Raw genomic sequence first — 6889 nt, forward strand, 5'->3', positions numbered from 1 at the left:
ACCCATCACAGGGCACAAGGCAGGGAACAACCCAGGATCTGTCACCAACCCATCACAGGGCACAAGGCAGGGAACAACCCAGGATCTGTCACCAACCCATCACAGGGCACACTCACTCATACACACATGACGGTATTCACATCCATTAATTTCCGTGGGAGAAACCCTAATCCCAACAATGACAACCATGACCTCTTCTCAGCCCTAACCTTTAAAATAAGTAACCAAACAAAATACAAGACCCATCAAGGTCAAGATAACAGGTTTTTATCACATTGTGGGGACATGGAGCCATGGCAAAAACTCAAACCCTGGCCCCAGAGATATGAGGCAACTGTGCTAGCCACTGTACCACCGCTACTTTCAACTGTGCTGCTACTCCCCAGTAAGCTAACCCAGCAAAAAACCCCGCAGTCATCTGCTAATGGCTTACAAACATCCTGACAGGAAGGAAGCAGTTTGTGAGGCTGGGTCCACAGGGCGGGGTTCTCTCACACTTCCTATGCTCACTCACTCCTATGCACTTCCTATCTCGCACTTCCTATGCTCACTCTACACAAAAGACTTCACCACTATAACTCACAAATCCACCAAAATCGGTAAATGCGTGGACAACTTAGTTGCAGTATGACTCAGGAATGATAAGATGTGCCAGCAAGGAGAGGTGAACCGTCTTGCAGCATGATGTATCCATAACGACTATGAGCTCAATGCCATCAAGACAGTGGAGATGCTGGTTGACTACCACTGACAACCACCTGCCTGCCCACCTTTGGAAGTCAATGCTCAGGCTGTGTCACTTGCAGAATTATTCAAATTCATAGGAATCACCAGCTCCCCCCTTGCCCCCCACGCCCCAGAACACCTTGAAATGGGACAAGCACCATCAGCCAAGCCCAGCAAAGATGGTTTCACTTTAGTTGAGGGGAAATAAATAACACAGTATTATTCTCTTACTTGCATATTAATTAACAGCAATCTTAGTCATAGCTACATATTGATCTTATGTTCGTTCAGCATTAATGAATCTTCACACATCCTTTATCTCAAGCAGTTACTATATTTGTTCATGATTTATACTTCAGTATTTATGTACCTTCAAGTAACGGGTTACCATTATTTGTATAACAGCTCAGGTAGCTCAGTATCTTGCGATGCATCCCGATGAACCTTTAACCAGCCACCATTGACAATGTTCTGACCACCACTGCCTGTTTCCCCTTGGCCTCCACCCTGTCAAAGTCCAGGTTGCAGTCAGTGAAGCACTTGGCTGGTTTTATTAGACATAGTTCTTGAAAATACTTGCATTCTGAAAAAAATGTCACTTCATTGTAAAAAAAAAAACACGTGGCACATAATTATCTCTGGTCTGTAGTCACTAATGCCTGCAGATTATTTAAGATGATGTAAGTCACATGTAATCGTCCGTTTCACAAAGACCAGCCTCCCCAGACCTGAGACGTAAATCAGATTAATGGTCTTTCCAGGCAGCTGCTTGCGATGCTCATGTCGATTGAGGCAGGCTGTTTGTTAGTCTCTGTCACACTGCTCATGCAGGAAAAATGTCATGTTTTCTACATTTTAGAGTAAAAAATTTTGTACTTTTTTGTTTTTTTTCATAGTCCTACTGAGATAAAGGAGACATTGTTTCTGTAACTGCCCCTACTTGAGTTAGGAACATCTATTGTTAATTTAATTTCCCAAATGGTTCTGTTATCTGGCTACTAATGACCTTTGACCTTAGAGCAGAAATAAGTAAGAGTAGTTCACTTTTCCTCATGCAATTCACTCTGGTTTTTACACTTTATGTAAATACTGCTCCATTTTCTGCAGATTAGCCATTAAGGTCCATTTATGGGAACATGATCTGGCTCTCAGTTTGCATCATTTTATTGATGCACACTGACATAAGCTAAGCAAACTGTTACAGGTAGCTAGCCGTCACATTGTCTTTGAGTGATCTACAGTATATATGAAAAGAAGAGGTCACTGTTTGTAATTTTTGAAATTGCTTTGTGATGACGTAATAGTTTCAGTTCCCACCTTTCAATGTCATAAATAAGTTTAGGACTTTTATATTTTCCCAGGTGGGAGGTGGAGACTGGACCTGAATAGCAGCCAAGAGACAGAAAAGAGTCGAGATGCAAGTCTTGCTTGTGACTTGAGAGTGGGTGGGACCAGTCGAGCCCCACATACGGTCCCCACAGCAGATTGGTGCAATTAAATTGTAACATTTATCCATATCGCCAGGGTGAGGGGTGAAAGTCCCAGGTTGACCGAAAGCACATAAGACTCAAGGTGTCTGGCTGCAATTAGCCTCATGGAGGACAGATTGTGGTGATGCTTTGGGGAGCAGAGGCTTCTGGGTCATTCCGGTCGGCTCTGTTTTAGAGGACCATGCATCTATTATATGCTGGTTCCTTGACCACAAAACAATAAGCACGTACACGTGACATGAAATGGGGCGGTCATAAGGGTAGCCCAGTTAGAATGACTATACACCTGGCACCCCCAACATAGTAACAGGGATGATGCCCCCCCCTTTGTCTCCAGAACTACTTTAAGTGTTTACGGTTCTGGATATATAGTACAGCAAAATGGGAGATATTGTTGCTTCATGCATCCAGAATTGGGAGTTAATATCTTGCTTCTTCAACAATAGTTTGAATATTCTCCCCATGTTGCTATGGGTTTACACTGGGTACTCTGGTTTTCCACAGTGTGTGTTTTACCTTGTGATGGATTGGCATGAATTGGATTGGCATGAATTGGATTGGCATGAATTGGACTGGCATGAATTGGATTGGCATGAATTGGACTGGCATGAATTGGATTGGCATGAATTGGATTGGCATGAATTCAATTGGCAAATGCCTGAGTGAGGCATTTGCTACATGGATAGGGGTTTGGAAGTTTCTTGTGTTTTGTTTATCTTCTGCAAATAAAGAAAAGTTTCAGATTAGAGATGTGAGTCCAATATTTGATTATGTCCTTGACAGCAGTATATGTTAGTACAGTGCCTCTCAGACTTCATAAGCAGCCAGACAATTTACTTATTTGGGTTTTCCAAACCCACACTCTGGTGTGACTAGAGGACTCACTTCATTAAATAGGAAAATTATTTTGTATGTTCATAATACAGCAATCTGATCCTGCATAGGAACTGATATTAGACTATAATGTGATATAGCATCTACAGAGGAAACACACAGAGACCACAAAGATTCTGTTGCATTAAACTCATCATGTGTCCTGTTTCCTATAACTTAGAACATTAATGGCCGTTCCTGTCACTCCTGGGACTATGGTAATAAATCCCAATGCACAGACAAACTGAAAAAGAGGGAATAAGTTAAGATAAGGGGAACAAACAACAGGAGCCAATGGGGGAACCAGACTTCGAGGAACCAAGGTGACACGACCAGACAGACTGGGAAGAACCCCTTTTGGCTCTTGGACTGGAAACGGTGCCGGGCTATTTCCCACTCTGGAAATGGTTCAGGGTGTTTCCACCATAAAGAAAAACTGTCCCTGTGCCAGAAAAAAAGAATGATTCCAGTACAGCACCACAGAAAAGCTGGTCTCAGAATTTGGAATCGTAATGTCAGTGAAAGTGGATTGGCTGTTGCGTCCAAACCTTGTGCATGTCTGCAAAAATTCAATCCAGAACTGATATAGTTTTGTCTACTATCATCAGTGCCAGCAGTGAAACAACTTTCCAGCTTATTAGCAGAATACGGTAATCTCCCAGGGAAGACTCCTGGTTCATTAACTATAAGACACATACCAGGAAACCATCCTGGTTAATTCAGTCTGAGACACCTACTGGGGAACCCTCTTGGTTCTGGCACTACAGCCCCTACTAGGCTTTGGGGAACCCTCTTGGTTCTGGCACTACAGCCCCTACTAGGCTTTGGGGAACCCTCTTAGTTCTGGCACTACACCCCCTACTAGGCTTTGGGGAAGCCTCTTGGTTCTGGCACTACAGCCCCTACTAGGCTTTGGGGAACCCTCTTGGTTCTGGCACTACACCCCCTACTAGGCTTTGGGGAAGCCTCTTGGTTCTGGCACTACAGCCCCTACTAGGCTTTGGGGAACCCTCTTGGTTCTGGCACTACAGCCCCTACTAGGCTTTGGGGAACCCTCTTGGTTCTGGCACTACAGCCCCTACTAGGCTTTGGGGACCCACTCTTGGTTCTGGGGCTACAACTCAGACAGGACTGACCCAACAGGACAAACAGACTATGAGGAGCCATTCTCCGTTCCAGGGCTCAAACCTGGACTAGGACATGGTGGAACTGCTCCACTGTGCCCTCTGCTGGTCAGCCGGTTACGGACTTGACAGCTGGAGGATCTCTTAACAAAAATATGCTGCCTTTCTGTTTTCTTGTAATGAACTGTTGATTATCCTCAGGAACCAGAATTTCACATAAAAGCAGACCTTGCTTTGGTCTGTATTAAAACCTGCCTACTTTATATGGGCTCTATTAAAAATCCAGTGTGGTGTACTGATCTGCTTTTATATATATATATATATATATATATATATATATATATATATATATGTATATATATATATATATATATATATATATATATATATATATATATATATATATATATATATATATAGTTATGCACAGCACTGCATTTCAGCTTCATCATACTCTGGAGGTGCTTCATATAGAATATATGCCCAGCACACAATGGTCAGGCTTAAGTTCTGTTCTCGTTCACTTGGAGATGAATACATATACAAGGTTACCATATGGATGGATGCCCTGTCACTCACAAAAAGACACAACTATACAATGTTTACTTTCTGCAAGCTGACGGCACTCATGAGCAGCATGATGAGCCATAGATGCAAGAGGTCCGCTCCTGCACTGCAGTCACTGGTGTCAACCTCAGCACTGAAAGAGGCGTCAAAATTTGGGGCAGTGAAAGTTATGGGCGGTACGGTGGTGCAGTGCTGCCTCACACCTTTGAGACCAAGGTTTGAGGCTCTTCTGTGGTTCCATGGGTGTGCCGTTTACATGTTCTCCTCATGTTGGTGTGGGGTTTACATGTTCTCCTCATGTTGGTGTGGGGTTTCCTTTGAGTACTCCAGTTTCCCCTCAGAATCCAAAGCATGCTAAGATGAATTGGAGTTATCAAATCACCCGTAGGTGTGTGAGTGTTCCCTGTCTTTCACTCATAGGCTCCAGACCTTGAATAGGAAAAGCAGTTCTAGGAGAGGGATGGAAAATATGGCCTTTCGTGAGCATGGCTCTTTCGTTATCTAATGTCTGTTGAGAGGCCTCTGGCCCTTGAACTAAGCAGGTAAGTTTGTGGAGGAAGTATGTTAGCAAAGCTTTCACAGAATCCCCTACAATACCCTGTCATGCCAAGGAATCTCTACAATCTCCTGTAATTTGTGGGCACAGGAAATTTACGGCCCTAGCCTTAATGGGGCATGCATGTTCACCCCATCTACCTTATACAAATATGCATTTAGTGAGATTGATAGATTTGCCACTGTCTGAAAGGTGAAAAGCCCTTTAATCCAGGCAAGGTGTTCACACCAAGTGGAGCTGTACAAAACCACACTGTCTAGGCCTCACAACCATATAACTCAGATGACATCTGGTTCACATGGCATTGGAATGCGGTGGGTGCGTTATGGGGGCATCGCCTTGCACTTTGCAAATTGTCCGGCAAAATGAAAACAGACAGCTCCCTAGGACCTGCCGTCAAAAGCATCTGTATCCGTCAAAAGCAGCAGTACCCGTTTAGGAGATAAAATTTGCTCATAGATGTGCCAGACCTGACTCATTCAATACAATCATCAGTTCATAAATAATCAGTACAGAAGTGTGGTTTCAGTATTGCTCCTTCACCACCGGATAAGGTGTGACCTCCACATACTCACATCGCCTTCATCACCATTTCCCATTTCGTAGGTTTCAGGGTGGTGCCAAACTTAAATTAATATTGTGATCAATAGCAGAAGTGTGAGTGAGCACATCAGAGTACAGGGATGGGTAAGACTCCATCAACCTATTCACCATCTGACAGGTGTGGAAGACGCTGAGCTAGATCAGCAAGGAATTAGGAATTTTAAAGGCGACACTTAGTAATCTCATAAAAGACAATATTAATACCCATATCCTCCTGAGACCCCACCCACTCCTCCTTTTCACTGATGTAAGGAAACATATTTATTCCTGTTGTACACAAAAGAGGACATGCTGTGAAATTAAAAATACATTTGAAAAAATCTAAATTGTAAGATGTCTTATTTCCTCCAAAGACAAATAACCTAAAATTGAAGGACACTTTTTTCCTTGGGTCTCAGGAGGATATCTAAGTCTCCAGGGAGAGAATCTGATCTTCTTATAAACCCCTCTTATTTGCCGATGACAAAATATAAGCAGAACCCGAGTCAGCAGGTTGCAAACACAATGCAGTGGTCACTAGCAGATGCAGGTCATACAGAAGAAAAATACAATTGCAGCTGCATTTCATGTCTTTCAGCATGATGCATTTACTAAGCAATTCTGGTCTGGAAAGCATTTGGTGATGGCAAGAGACTGGAAAGAACTGTTTCTATGTGAGGTTTGACATGTAGGGCATTCACAGCGTCTTCGGTATTGATTATTAGGGTGTTACACGAAGCAAGTAACCCATCTGGTTCTGCTGTCTTTTCTTTAAGGATAGTAACTGATTCTATTGGCTTCGTATTCGTTTATCATTCATTTACACCCTGCTTTTATTCAAAGCCGCTCACAGCAATGGGTTACGTGTGGTTCCTGAGATTTGAACCCACAACCTCAGTCAATAGACCACTTGTCAAGCTGCATGAGGTGCAGCTGCTGTTTGGATTCGCAGGGGAAGAGGGTGGACTAGA

Source organism: Paramormyrops kingsleyae, chromosome 16, assembly GCF_048594095.1.
Source record: "Paramormyrops kingsleyae isolate MSU_618 chromosome 16, PKINGS_0.4, whole genome shotgun sequence".
Lineage (NCBI taxonomy): Eukaryota > Metazoa > Chordata > Actinopteri > Osteoglossiformes > Mormyridae > Paramormyrops > Paramormyrops kingsleyae.